Genomic DNA, 13155 nt, shown 5'->3' with positions numbered 1-13155 from the left:
ATATCTGCAAGTTTTACGCCTTCGTTCACAAGAAACTTCTTACACTTTTGTTTCTGGAACATCACCACACGCTGTTCCATGCACGCACTAACACTGTTGTCTGCCATCTTGAATAACGGTCTCTGGACTGGCGTGCCACATGTCTGCCGCCTATAAGTAATTGGACACGCTTGTCACTTACTACTGCATGTAGTACCGCCATACAAGCATCCCTTTTTATACCTGTAAAATGACTTGAACACCACACATGTATATAAAATGCAATGTCAGAGTCTCAAAATCACAGGTATCTCAGGTGCAAGGGCTCTCAGAAATGTTACAAAACACCCACAAGAAAGAAAGGATACAGCACCTCAATGGCTAAGGAACAGGATATATTTATTGGAGATATAAAATTACAATGCACATCCCATACATTCCCTCCTCCCACTGCTCGCCCAAAAACCAGCCCCCACCCCCCAAAAAAACCCTCCAGAAGGCACAGCTCCACCCCAGCAATCTTTGGGGGTGGGAACATGTATGGGATGTGCATTGTCATTTTTTTACATCCAATAAATATCCTGTTCATTAGCCATTGAGGTGCTGTATCCTTTCTTTCTTTTGGGTTTTTTGTAAGTTATTGCTTTTGGATGCACCTCCCCCTGTTATATGTGATGCACCTCCCCCCTGTTATATGTATGCAGGGGGTATGGCATGAGCTGGGGTACCACTTGGGGGTTTAGCAATGTTAGCAGCACATTGGCGAAGTTCCAGCACTAAAAGCTGTCAGAGAACAGAGATTATTTTACCTGAACAGTGTTTGAGTAGTGGGGTGGCTGTTGGGCAGGGCAGTGGTATAGGTGGCACCAGGGGCGGACTGACAACTCATGGGGCCCCCGGGTAATAGGGGATCATGGGGCCCCCGTGTCCTGGCCCACACCCAAAAAAGCCTATGAAAAAGCCAATGAAAGGTACCAAGAGCATCTCATGGGGCCCCCTACTGATCCTGGGCCCTCGGGCAGTGCCCGAGTGCTCGAATGGTCAGTCCGCCCCTGGATGGCACTTAAACGACCAATGACCAGATCTATGTGGCAGCTTCAGAGTCCCAGCAGTAGTGTAGCCAGCAGCAATATCCCTATTCTGTCCCTCCTCATCTAGAACCTTCCCCTAAAGCTAATTACACTTTCTCTGTCCAGCATGGATCCTGTCCCTACACTATCCACCTTCCAACAGCATGTCAACTGCAGTGAGGCGGTGCTATTTATGAGCATTGCCCTCGTTAAAGATGGCTGCTGAGGTAATCCGGTGTTGCGGTATCCAATTGGACCGCTGCTCCCTCCCCTACAGAGGGGAGGGTAAACTACACCTTGGCACGTAACGCGTGAGGAGCCTACGCACGCCTTGATGTCACGCTGTCGGAGCATCGTGGAGCTCCGGCGGCCACTACATCCGACAGGACGGTTAGTCCTGTCTGTTTCTTTGGTGTTTTTGCCATTTGTACTGGATGCATCCTGCCTATTTTAATAAATAAATTTTTACCAAACTTCACTATGGGCATTTTTTCTTGATCCCCTGTGGGGAGCACCTTTTCTCCCAGATATCGTTTGTGCACAGTGGAGGAGCAGTGCTTTTTTGGTGGAGCCGCAATCGTTTTCTACCATCTAGTGGATTTCTTCTGCCCAGCTCTGTACCATCGTGTGGACCTTCACTGACCAAGGGAACACATCTACCCTTCCCATGCTGATGACTACTTTATGAACTCCATCCTTCCTACACTGCACTATTAATGTGCACTTCTGGTTAGTGTGCATTGTTACCCTAGGTCACCGCAGTTGGGACTTTCTCTGTTCACTTTTATATTGTGTCACATTTATTTAATTTCTAGCGCTGCACTTTTATTTTATTTTTATGTGAGGATTCTTTTTGGTTATCCTGTGTGCCTTAGCTGCTTGTTCATTGAAAGCGCTCACTTATTATTCTCTGTTTTATAAACTACACCTGCCTATGCACTGATCAGTAACTGCAGCTGCTGATCAACAAAAGTTTTCCAACATTCCTATTCTATTGATCAACTTCTTCTGAACAGCGACAGCCACAAATGGATCAAAATGAAGCCTGCCCCTGCTAAACCAGCCGAAGTTGATCCATCTATGGCCAGCTTTAGATTTTGTTCATTCAGCCTGCAGACTGAATGAATAAAATCTAACACATTGCTCCATCCATGATATTCATCATGGACGGATGGCCAAGTCTTTTGCTGTACTTACTGTATTCTTACAGCCACCACAGAATATCCCAACAGCATTTGGATGCAGCCGCTCTTCGGTGCACGAATTTCTTGCAGCTCATTTGATTTTTCAATTGAAGAATGTTGGGCAAGAGGGGGGCAGACAGGGCCACCAACGTGAATTTCAGTTGTTTCATCAGGACCTGGCTGAAAATTGAATAGTGTATGTCTAGCTTTAGACCCTGAAGCTATTGTTGCGTTCTAGGGAGAATCCCCCTATTTCTCCAGGTGACCACTGTCCCCAATATATGAATGGAAGGGAAATCTGAACAGCCAGAAGAGGTGAGAGTATTTCGTCCAATGGGGACACCTGATCTGGTAACAACTGTCTAATATGGTCTTTTTCCCTCAATTTGAGGAGATTTCATTTGATTTGCTGTTGCATCTCCAGGACAAGAATCGAAGAACAATCTCCCCAATGGGACATAGGCAACAGAAAATGGCCTCTATTTTACCTGTGTATACATTTTACACAAGCCTTCATTATGGAGCTGCAAGCACTGGTGTGAACTATGCCATTGAAAGCCATGTAACCTACTCTCTATGTATTTTGGATGCAGAAAAAAGCACTGGAATGCATCTGGTGTGAATTAGACCTAAAACATTGAAAACGAATGCAGCCACCATGTCTAAGGATTGGTAACGTGTTACATTTTTGGTTTTTGGTTAATGTAATTTTTTTTAATAACAAATATGTCATACCTACCTGCTCTGTACAATGGTTTTGCACAGAGCAGAGCAGCACAGAGCCCCTGCCTGCACTCCTGGTTTTCCCCCCTTGCTGAATGCCCCCATATCAAGCGGTTTGCTGTGGGGGCACTTGTTTGGGCCTGTCCATAGACACACACAGTGTGGCTCAGCCCCACCATTCCACCCTTTGTTTGCAGGATTTGATGGACAGCAGCAGGAGCCAATGGCTTCATGTTCAGGGAGGAGAGAGAAAGCAGAGGGAGCTGTTTGTGTTGGGCATAGTGTTGGATCAAGATCGGGCTCAGATAAGTATTTAGGGGGGCTGAGGGGGATCCTAATCAGAGAAGGTTTTATACCTCAATGCAGAGAACACATTCAGGTGAAAAAAAAGTATACCTTTACAACCACTTTAATACTGCTTTAGGTATGAAATATTCTAGACCAGTGTGGTTGTAAAGGCTGAAGGATTTTACCTCCATGCATTCTAAAAAATCTTCTATGTGCAGCTTCCCCCACAGCCCCCCCCTCTCTAATACGTATTGAGCCCTATTTCAATCCAGTGATGTGCATGAGAGCAGCAGCTCTCCCCGGTCTCTCCTTCCTCACTGACTGAGACACAGCAGCGGGAGTCATTGGCTACGGCTGCTTCAATCGCAACCAGTGAGGAGGTAGTGGGAGGCGGTGCGAGCTGCGCTCTGTATGTCTTATGGACACACAGAGGTGGCTCAAGAGTGAGCGCGCACAAGTGCCACCATAGCAAGCGGCTTGCTATGGGGGCACTCAGAAAAGGGGAGAGGGCAGGAGGGCCAGCGGGAGACCTGAGGAAGATGGTTTTGCACAGAGCAGGTAAGTATGACATGACTGCCTCTGTGATCAATCCCCCGGTGGGTGGGGCGAAACACTTCAGAGGGCATGGCCGGAGCGGTGGCTGAAGCCATCCCATACACCTGAACTCAGGGGTCTGTTGAGCGGAATCCATTTCTTTACCAAATTAGCAATAATGGAATCACTTTAGGACACCTGCTCCCTCCTTTCATCTGCCGGCAGGGTCATTTTTTTTTCCACTACCAGCTTGGAGCGGTGGTGTAATGTATTTTCACAGTTCATAAGTATGACATGATGTTTATTATTTAAAAAAATAATAATAAACACAAGCCTTAAATAACACTTTCACAGAAAAAAATCCCTTCTACTGCTCTCAGCCTCCTATCAATCTGCAAAAACACTTTTTTTCTGCTGTGATCTGACTTCTTTTCAGATCGTTCTCCATGGTCCCACAGTATATAAAAAGGTAACCACCCTCTTTTGCTCCCTCCTGAGATTAACTCTGGGATCTGTGGTGTGCATAGATCAGTGCACATGCTGCAACTAACGTGCACTGACAAACAGGAAGTGAGGGGGAAAAGGAGAAGTTCGGGAGCTCGCGGAGGACTTTACAAGGAGGCAGAAAACCAAAGAAAGAAACAAACAATGTCATGAATAATAGACTGCAGGACCATTGTGGATTTTTTTTTTGTAGAACAGGGACAAGTATGAACAAACTGGGATTTTTGAGTTTATATAATAAAAGAACAAATGTCAAGGAGTGGAAACTGCATTTATTTTTTTACATACTCCCCTACTACATTTATACACTTATCGCAGCGTGTAACTAATGCCTGGAAATCTTCGGCATAGAAAGATATGTCAGTACGCCTGAACCATCCTAAGACAGCCGGCTTCACTTTCTCATCATTGTGTTCACCGTTCCCACAGAAAGATTAATCTCTTGTGCGAATTCAGCACAGGTTCTGCGTCGATTATCCAGGATCAGGCGTTCCATGTACTGAATGTTCACAGGAATGACTGCTGTGGCCTGGGAATCACCACGGCCAGGATTGTCACTGACAGATGTACGGCCATCTTTGAAACATTTACACCGTTCAAATGTCTTAGTGCGGCTGAGCGTCTCATCACCGTACCGTGCTTGAAGTCTAATGTAGATATCTGCGGGTTTACACCTTCGAAACTTCATCACCGCACACTGTTCCATGCACTCACTAATACTGGTGTCTGCCATCTTGATTACCGGTCTCTGGAGTAGCCTGCGATATGTGCTCCACCTATCAGTAATAGGACATACTTGCCACTTACTACTGCATGTAGCAGAATGCCCGCCGCAGCCCCATTATAAGTCGCTGATCGCCGCCATTACTAGTAAAAATAATAATTAAAAAAATTCCAGTATCTATACCGCCATTTATAAACACTATATCTTTCATGTAAACCAATTAATTTACATGGTTTGGGATTTTTTTTTCTAGCAAAGACACAGAGCAGAATACATTTTGGCCTAAATTTATGATGAAATTTGATTTTTTTTATTTTTTTTACTGGACACGTTTAATAGCAAAAAGTCAAAAATATAGTTTTTTTTCTCAAAATTGTTGGTCTTTTTCTTTTATATAGCACAAAAAAATAAAAACTGCACAGGGGATCAAATACCACCAAAAGAAAGCTCTATTCATGGGGAAAAAGGACACAAATTTCATTTGGGTGCAGTGTTGCATGACCGTGCAATTGTCAGTTAAAATAACATAGCGCCATAACGCAAAAAATGGCCTGGTCAGGAAGGGAGGTAAATGCTCAGGAGGGGAAGTCAATACCCTGGATGATAGTATAAAATTAGTATGTGTATGTATGAGTGTGAGTTAGGAACCTTAGATTGTACACCCCTTGAGGGTTAGGGACCTTAGATTGTACACCCCTTGAGGGTGAGGGACCTTAGATTGTACACCCCTTGAGGGTTAGGGACCTTAGATTGTACACCCCTTGAGGGTTAGGGACCTTAGATTGTACGCACCTTGAGGGTTAGGGACCTTAGATTGTACACCCCTTGAGGGTTAGAGTCCTTAGATTGTACACCCCTTGAGGGTTAGGGACTGTTGTGAATGTACAATATATATGTATAAAGTGCGGCGTAAATTGACGGCACTATATAAGTACCTGAAATAAATAAAATAAAAAATTAATTTTATACTATCATCCAGGGTACAATCTAAGGTCCCTAACCCTCAAGGGGCGTACATTCTAAGGTCCCTAACCCTCAAGGGGCGTACAATCTAAGGTCCCTAACCCTCAAGGGGCGTACAATCTCTAGTCCCTAACCCTCAAGGGGCGTACAATCTCTAGTCCCTAACCCTCAAGGGGGGTACAATCTAAGGTCCCTAACCCTCAAGGGTCGTACAATCTAAGGTCCCCAACCCTCAAGGGGCGTACAATCTAAGGTCCCCAACCCTCAAGGGGGGTACAATCTAAGGTCCCTAACCCTCAAGGGGGGTACAATCTAAGGTCCCTAACCCTCAAGGGGGGTACAATCTAAGGTCCCCAACCCTCAAGGGGGGTACAATCTAAGGTCCCTAACCCTCAAGGGGGGTACAATCTAAGGTCCCTAACCCTCAAGGGGCGTACAATCTAAGGTCCCTAACCCACAAGGGGGGTACAATCTAAGGTCCCTAACCCTCAAGGGGCGTACAATCTAAGGTCCCTAACCCTCAAGGGGTGTACAATCTAAGGTCCCTAATTCACATTCATACATACACATACTAGGGACAATTTAGACAGAAATAAGACAATTAACCCTAATTTCACATCTATGCAGGTGGTGCCGCTGCGGATCCGCATGAAAATCTGTTCAGCCGCACCACCCGCACAGAGAATTGTGGACTCGCGGATGGGTGCCATTAGTTCTAATGGCACGCCACCCGCACTGGAAAATGCAACCGTACTGGGAACCGAGGTACCCCTGCGAGCTGAGGTTTCCAAAGAAGTGCAGGGACTTCTTTCCCTGCGTGTCCCGGGGCATGGGAGTCCATTCAAATGAATGGGCTCTCGTGCCCGGGCAAAACACAGCCCGTGCGGCCGCATAGATGTGAACCGGGGGTTAGACAGGATCCAAAATTAATCTACCAGCATGTCTTTGGAGTGTGGGAGGAAACAGAAGTACATGGAGGAAACCCACGCAGGCACAGGGAGAACATGCAAGCTCCAGGCAGGGGGTGCCGTGGCTAAGATTTGAACCAACGACCCGAGTACTGCCAGGCAGAAGTGCTAACCATTAAGCCACTGTGCTGCCCACATTATTATAAAATAATGTCCAGATACTGACAGTTACATCACATCTGCTTTCACAGACTATGGGGAACAAACGCAGAGGCTCAGTCTGTACACATTGTTACACTCTCAGGATCATAGTTTGTCTTTCAGATTGAATGAAATATTTAGACAACAGTGACTTGCGTTTACCTGCTCAGTCCGGTTTGCTCTGACCTTTGATGATGTCACAATATTCCAAACTGCCCAGAAACTCCGTGCAATGACTGAGAATCCCACCAAACCTCTCATTATTCCTCCAGCAGCCATTGTTAACGATCACAATCATCTCAGCAGCTCTTATTCTGCTATTTTTACCTTGTGCACCTTTTTTTTTTGTAGACTGGAGTTCACACTTGTTTCCAATTTAGATGAGGCTGTCAAATGTAAACAACAGCTCCTCTTAAAATAGCATTTTCTGGATCATTGGAAAAAAGTGAATAAAGTTGTCATATGTCTCCTTCCTTGCAGCTGAAACATCTCCAAACCTCACAATCCAAGTCTTGTGTCTTCTGTAAATGACTAAGTCACAAAAATCATTTTATATAAGAAGAATCATTAGTAAATCTGAATCAGTGCAGCACAGGGCTCCGTTAACTGCAGCTATGGGCACGGTATGACCACTCCAAGTCCGCAATGTACCAGTACGTCGGCAAGTGGTTCACTTTTATTTTTGTTGTTTTCTGCGTGACATTTTAATAAAGTTAGTTTACCAAAAATCTGATCTGAATCATACTACCCTCTGTGCTTTCTATATTCTCTCTAACTCTATCTCTCATTATAAAAACTTCAATAAAACAAGTCTGAATTAAAAAAAAAAAGAAAAGGGAACAGTGCGATGGACCAAGATCGGTACAGCAGCACAGCAACAGTCCCAATAGACCGCACTGCACCCCCGCTGCTGTGTTGCAATGCTGCGGCTGGTGTGAATAAGCCCTGGTTCACGCTGAGTGAGACTTTGAAATCTTCACTTGATGTAGTGCGATTTCAAAGCCACAGGTTAGTGCGATTTCATGCGTGACATCTGTGCGACTTCATGCAAATCACGTAATCAAAAAAAATAGTACAGGAACTTTTTTCCCAAATTGGCGAGACACCGCAAGTCGGAGTCGCACCTATTTGAACGGCACAAATAGGGTGTGGCTTGTCATGCGAATTGGAACTGTCATGACAAGTCGCACTAGTGTAACCCAGGGCTAAGCCCCCAGTCACACTGGTGTGAATTGTCATGCAATTTAATAGGTTTCAAATTGCATTACAAGTCGCACCCTATTGTCCGCAATGGAAGCGGTCAAATCATGTGACTTTGAAATCATGTGAATTCAAGTGAAGTCACGCGATTTCAAAGTTGGATCGGGTGTGAGGGTTTATTCCCAACCGGTGCACTGCAGTGTGTTTGTGAACGCATTCCCAACGCATGGCAATAACAAAAAAAGAATGGTTTCCTAGGAATGCAGTTCCCATTGGTGCATTGTGTTGCGCTGCGTTAGACCAGTGCTGAGTGTTTGGGCAGCACAGTGGTTTAATGGTTAGCACTTCCACCTATCAGTATTAGGGTCGTTGGTTCGAATCCCAATCACGGCACCACCTGCCTGTTCTCCCTGTGCCTGCGTGGGTTTCCTCCTACACTCCAAAGACATGCTGGTAGGATAATTGGCTCCTGTCTAAATTGTCCCTAGTATGTGTATGTATAAATGTAAGTTAGGGACCTTAGATTGTACGCCCCTTGAGGGTTAGGGACCTTAGATTGTACGCCCCTTGAGGGTTAGGGACCTTAGATTGTACGCCCCTTGAGGGTTAGGGACCTTAGATTGTACGCCCCTTGAGGGTTAGGGACCTTAGATTGTACCCCCCTTGAGGGTTAGGGACTGATGTGAATGTACAATATATATGTAAAGTGCTGCGTAAATTGACCGCGCTATATACAGTTGCAAGAAAAAGTATGTGAACCCCTTGGGATTACGTGGAGTTTTGCATGAATTGGGCATAAAATGTGCTCTGAACGTCATCTAAGTCACAACAATAGAAGAACACAGTCTGCTGAACATAATACTACACAAACATTAGATGTTGCCATGGTTTAATTGCACATAACATGTAAACATTCACAGTACAGGGAGGAAAAAGTATGTGAGGCCCTAGCTTAATGACTTCTCCCAGAGCTAATTGGAGCCAGGAGTGAGCCAACCTTGACTCCAATCAGTGTGATGATATCGGATGTGTTGCTGACAGCTGTCCTGCCCTTAAAAAACACACACCTGTTTTGGGTTTACTGGTTTCAAGAAGCACTGTCTGTTTTGAACCATGCCTCGCAGAAAAGAGCTCTCAGAAGACCTACGATCAAGAATTGTTGACTTGCATGAAGCTGGAAAGAGCTACAAAAGTATCTCCAAAAGCCTCGATGTTCATGTGTCCACGGTAAGACAGGCTGTCTACAAATGGAGAAAGTTTAGCACTGTTGCTACTCTCCCTAGGCGTGGTCATCCTGTAAAAATGACTGCAAGAGCACAACGCAGAATGCTGCATGAGGTAAGGAAGAATCCCAGAGTATCAGCTAAAGACCTACAGAAATCTCTGGCACATGCTAACATTTTTGTTGACACATCTACAATAAGGAAAACATTAAACAAGAATGGTGTACATGGGAGGACACCACGGAGGAAGCCATTGCTGTCCAAAAAGAATAATGAAGCACGTTTGAAGTTTGCAAAAGAGCACCTGGATGTTCCACAGCACTACTGGCAAAATATACTGTGGACAGATGAAACCAAGATTGAGTTGTTTGGGAAGAACACACAACACTATGTGTGGAGAAAAAAAGGAACAGCACACCAACATCAAAACCTCATCCTCACTGTAAAACATGGCGGAGGGAGCATCATGATTTGGGGCTGCTTTGCTGCCTCAGGGCCTGGATGGATTGTTGTCATTGATGGGAAAATGAATTCCAGCGTTTATCAAGACATTTTGCAGGAAAACGTATGACCATCTGTCCGCCAACTGAAGCTCCGCAGAGGATGGTGATGCAACAGGACAATGACCCAAAGCATACAAGTAATTCAACAAAACAATGGCTGCAACAGCACAGAATACGCCTTCTGGAGTGGCCCAGTCAGAGTCCTGACCTCAACCCGATTGAAATGCTGTGGCATGACCTTAAGAGAGCGATTCACACCAGACATCCCAAGAATATTGCTACACTGAAACAGTTTTGTGAAGAGGAGTGGTCCAAAATTACTCCAGATCATTGTGCAGGTCTGATCTGCAACTACAGGAAACGTTTGGTTGAGGTTATTGCTGCCAAAGGAGGGTCAACCAGTTATTAAGTCCAAAGGTTCACATACTTTTTCCTCCCTGCACTGTGAATGTTTACATGTTACGTGCAAATAAACCATGGCAACATCTAATGTTTGTGTAGTATTATGTTCAGCAGACTGTATTCTTCTATTGTTTTGACTTAGATGACGTTCAGAGCACATTTTATGCCCAATTCATGCAAAACTCCACGTAATCCCAAGGGGTTCACATACTTTTTCTTGCAACTGTAAGTACCTGAAATAAATAATAATAAATAAAAAGTACAGCAGGTATTACTTTTTTTCATCGTAATGAATGCAAATGAGCGCAAACCTGTGCAAACATGCATATACGAAACGCACTGCTGCTTTAAATAAATCATATTCCTTAAAACAAACATGCAAACTATACGAATGCATTTACATAAAATGAAACACAACGCACATATGCTGTGGTGTGAATATACCCTAAATTCATTATCTATGTATCAGTGCACTGATCATTCGAGCACTCGGGCATTGCCCGAGTTCAGTAGGGGGCCCCATGAGATGCCCCAGGTACCTTTCATTGGCTTTTTCATAAGTTTTTTTGGGTATGGGCGAGGATGCAGAGGCCCCATGAACCCCTATTGCCCAAGGGCCCCATGAGTTGTCAGTCTACCCGATTCCAATATATATGTGAAACTACAACAATGTATGTGGTTATCAGAGGGGAATCCTTTACATAAACGATAAAGAAAATTAAAGATACAAAGGGTAAGAAAAGAGTAACTTAAGGCTCGGATTACACTGGTGTGACTTGGGATCCAATTTGTGAGACCTCAAGTCGCATGACATGTGAAATCCCATGTTAGTCCCATGTTGGCCTCAGAGACTCCGCTCTCTCCTGGCTCTCGTCCTACCTATCCCAACGTTCCTTCAGCGTTACCTATAATGCTACCACCTCCCCCTCACTCCCCCTCTCTGTTGGGGTCCCTCAAGGCTCTGTCCTTGGGCCCCTTCTCTTCTCCATCTACACCTCCTCTCTTGGCCAACTCATACACTCTCACGGCTTCAACTACCACCTCTATGCCAACCACACGCAAAACTATCTCTCAACCCCCCACCTCACCCCCTCAGTCCCCGCCTGAATCACAAGCCTACTGAACGACATATCAGACTGCATGTTGCTCCACTTCCTTAAACTGAACCTCTCCAAAACTGAGCTCCTAGTCTTCCCCCCAGCCCGGACCCCACCCCCCACTGACTTCTCCATCACGTCCAACAATGCCACCATCAGTCCCACCCCGCAGGCCAGAGTACTTGGTGTCATTCTTGACTCCAATCTATCCTTCCAGCCCCAAGTCCAATCACTAACAAACTCATACAGACTCCACCTCCGCAACATCGCAAAATCCGCACGTTCCTAACCCCAGAAACCACTAAGCAGCTCATCCACTCCCTCATCATATCACGACTCGACTACTGCAACTCCCTCCTCACTGGCCTGCCTCGCCACAGGCTATCCCCGCTTCAGTCAATCCTGAATACGGCAGCCAGACTCATCCACCTTACCAACAGCTCAGTTTCCTCCACCCCCCTCTGCCAATCCCTCCACTGGCTTCTGATTGCCCAACGGATCTCATTCAAAATGCTAACATTGATGTACAAAGCTGTCCATAATACTGCCCCAAACTACATCACCGACCTAATATCCAAGTACCACCCAACACACACACTCCGCTCCTTCCAAGACCTCCTTCTCTCTAATTCCCTGGTCTCCTCCTCCCATGCCCGCCTCCAGGACTTCTCCAGGGCGTCACCCATACTCTGGAACTCCTTACCCCAATCCATCAGACGATCACCTACTCTCCTCTCCTTTAGGCGCATCCTGAAAACCCATCTCTTCAGGGAAGCCTACCCCACCCCCTGCTAATTCCCGACCTCCTCCACTCTTCCTACCACTCCATCCCCCACAGCTATTTCCTCCTGTACCACTATCCCCTCCCTCCTAGATTGTAAGCTCCAAAGAGCAGGGCCCTCGATCCCCTTGTGTATCGCATTATATTGTTATTGTACTGTCACATGTTCTGTCTCCCATTGTAATGTACAGTGCTGAGCGACCTGTTGGCGCTTTATAAATACTGAATAATAATGATAATAATGTTAATTAGCACGACTGACATCGCTCCAACTTTAGAAAACGTTCCTGTCCTACTATAAAGCGACTTCTATCTGACTTGCGCCCATAGACTTTAATGAAAGTTGCCTCCAAGTTGGATCCTCATCTATATTGATGTGATTTGGATCCAACATTACAGGAAGATTACCCAGGCAAAGTTGCATGGCATGAAAGTCGCTTCAGAGCCATATCAAAAGTCATACTCGAGTCACATCAGGTCATGAGCAAATCACCAGGAAGCCGCCCGACAAAGGCGCGACTTTCAGGTCGCAGTAGTGTGAAAAGTAGTGTATGTGGTTCTCAGAGGTGAATCTTTTCCATAAATACCTCTAAAGATACAAAGTAAAGTGTAAATGTCGTTTTCAGGCATCAGAGGGGAATCTTTCACAACATAAATATAATAAGGATACAAAGTATAACTAAAGTGAAATTAGGTTAAAAGAAAAATGTATGTTGTTATCATAGGGGAATATAATACATATACAAAACTAAAGATACAAAGTATAAGAAAAGTGTAGATTTCTTTGAAAGCGCAGTTATCAAAGGGGAATATTTTGTATCATCATAAATATAATAAAGAAGCAAAGTATAAGAAACGTGTAAATTTTATT

The sequence above is a fragment of the Staurois parvus genome, unplaced genomic scaffold, assembly GCF_062004578.1.
Source record: "Staurois parvus isolate SC_StPar_1 unplaced genomic scaffold, SC_StPar_1.0 ptg001862l, whole genome shotgun sequence".
Classification (NCBI taxonomy): domain Eukaryota; kingdom Metazoa; phylum Chordata; class Amphibia; order Anura; family Ranidae; genus Staurois; species Staurois parvus.
The sequence above is the reverse complement of the archived record's forward strand: the minus strand, read 5'-3'. Positions refer to the sequence as shown.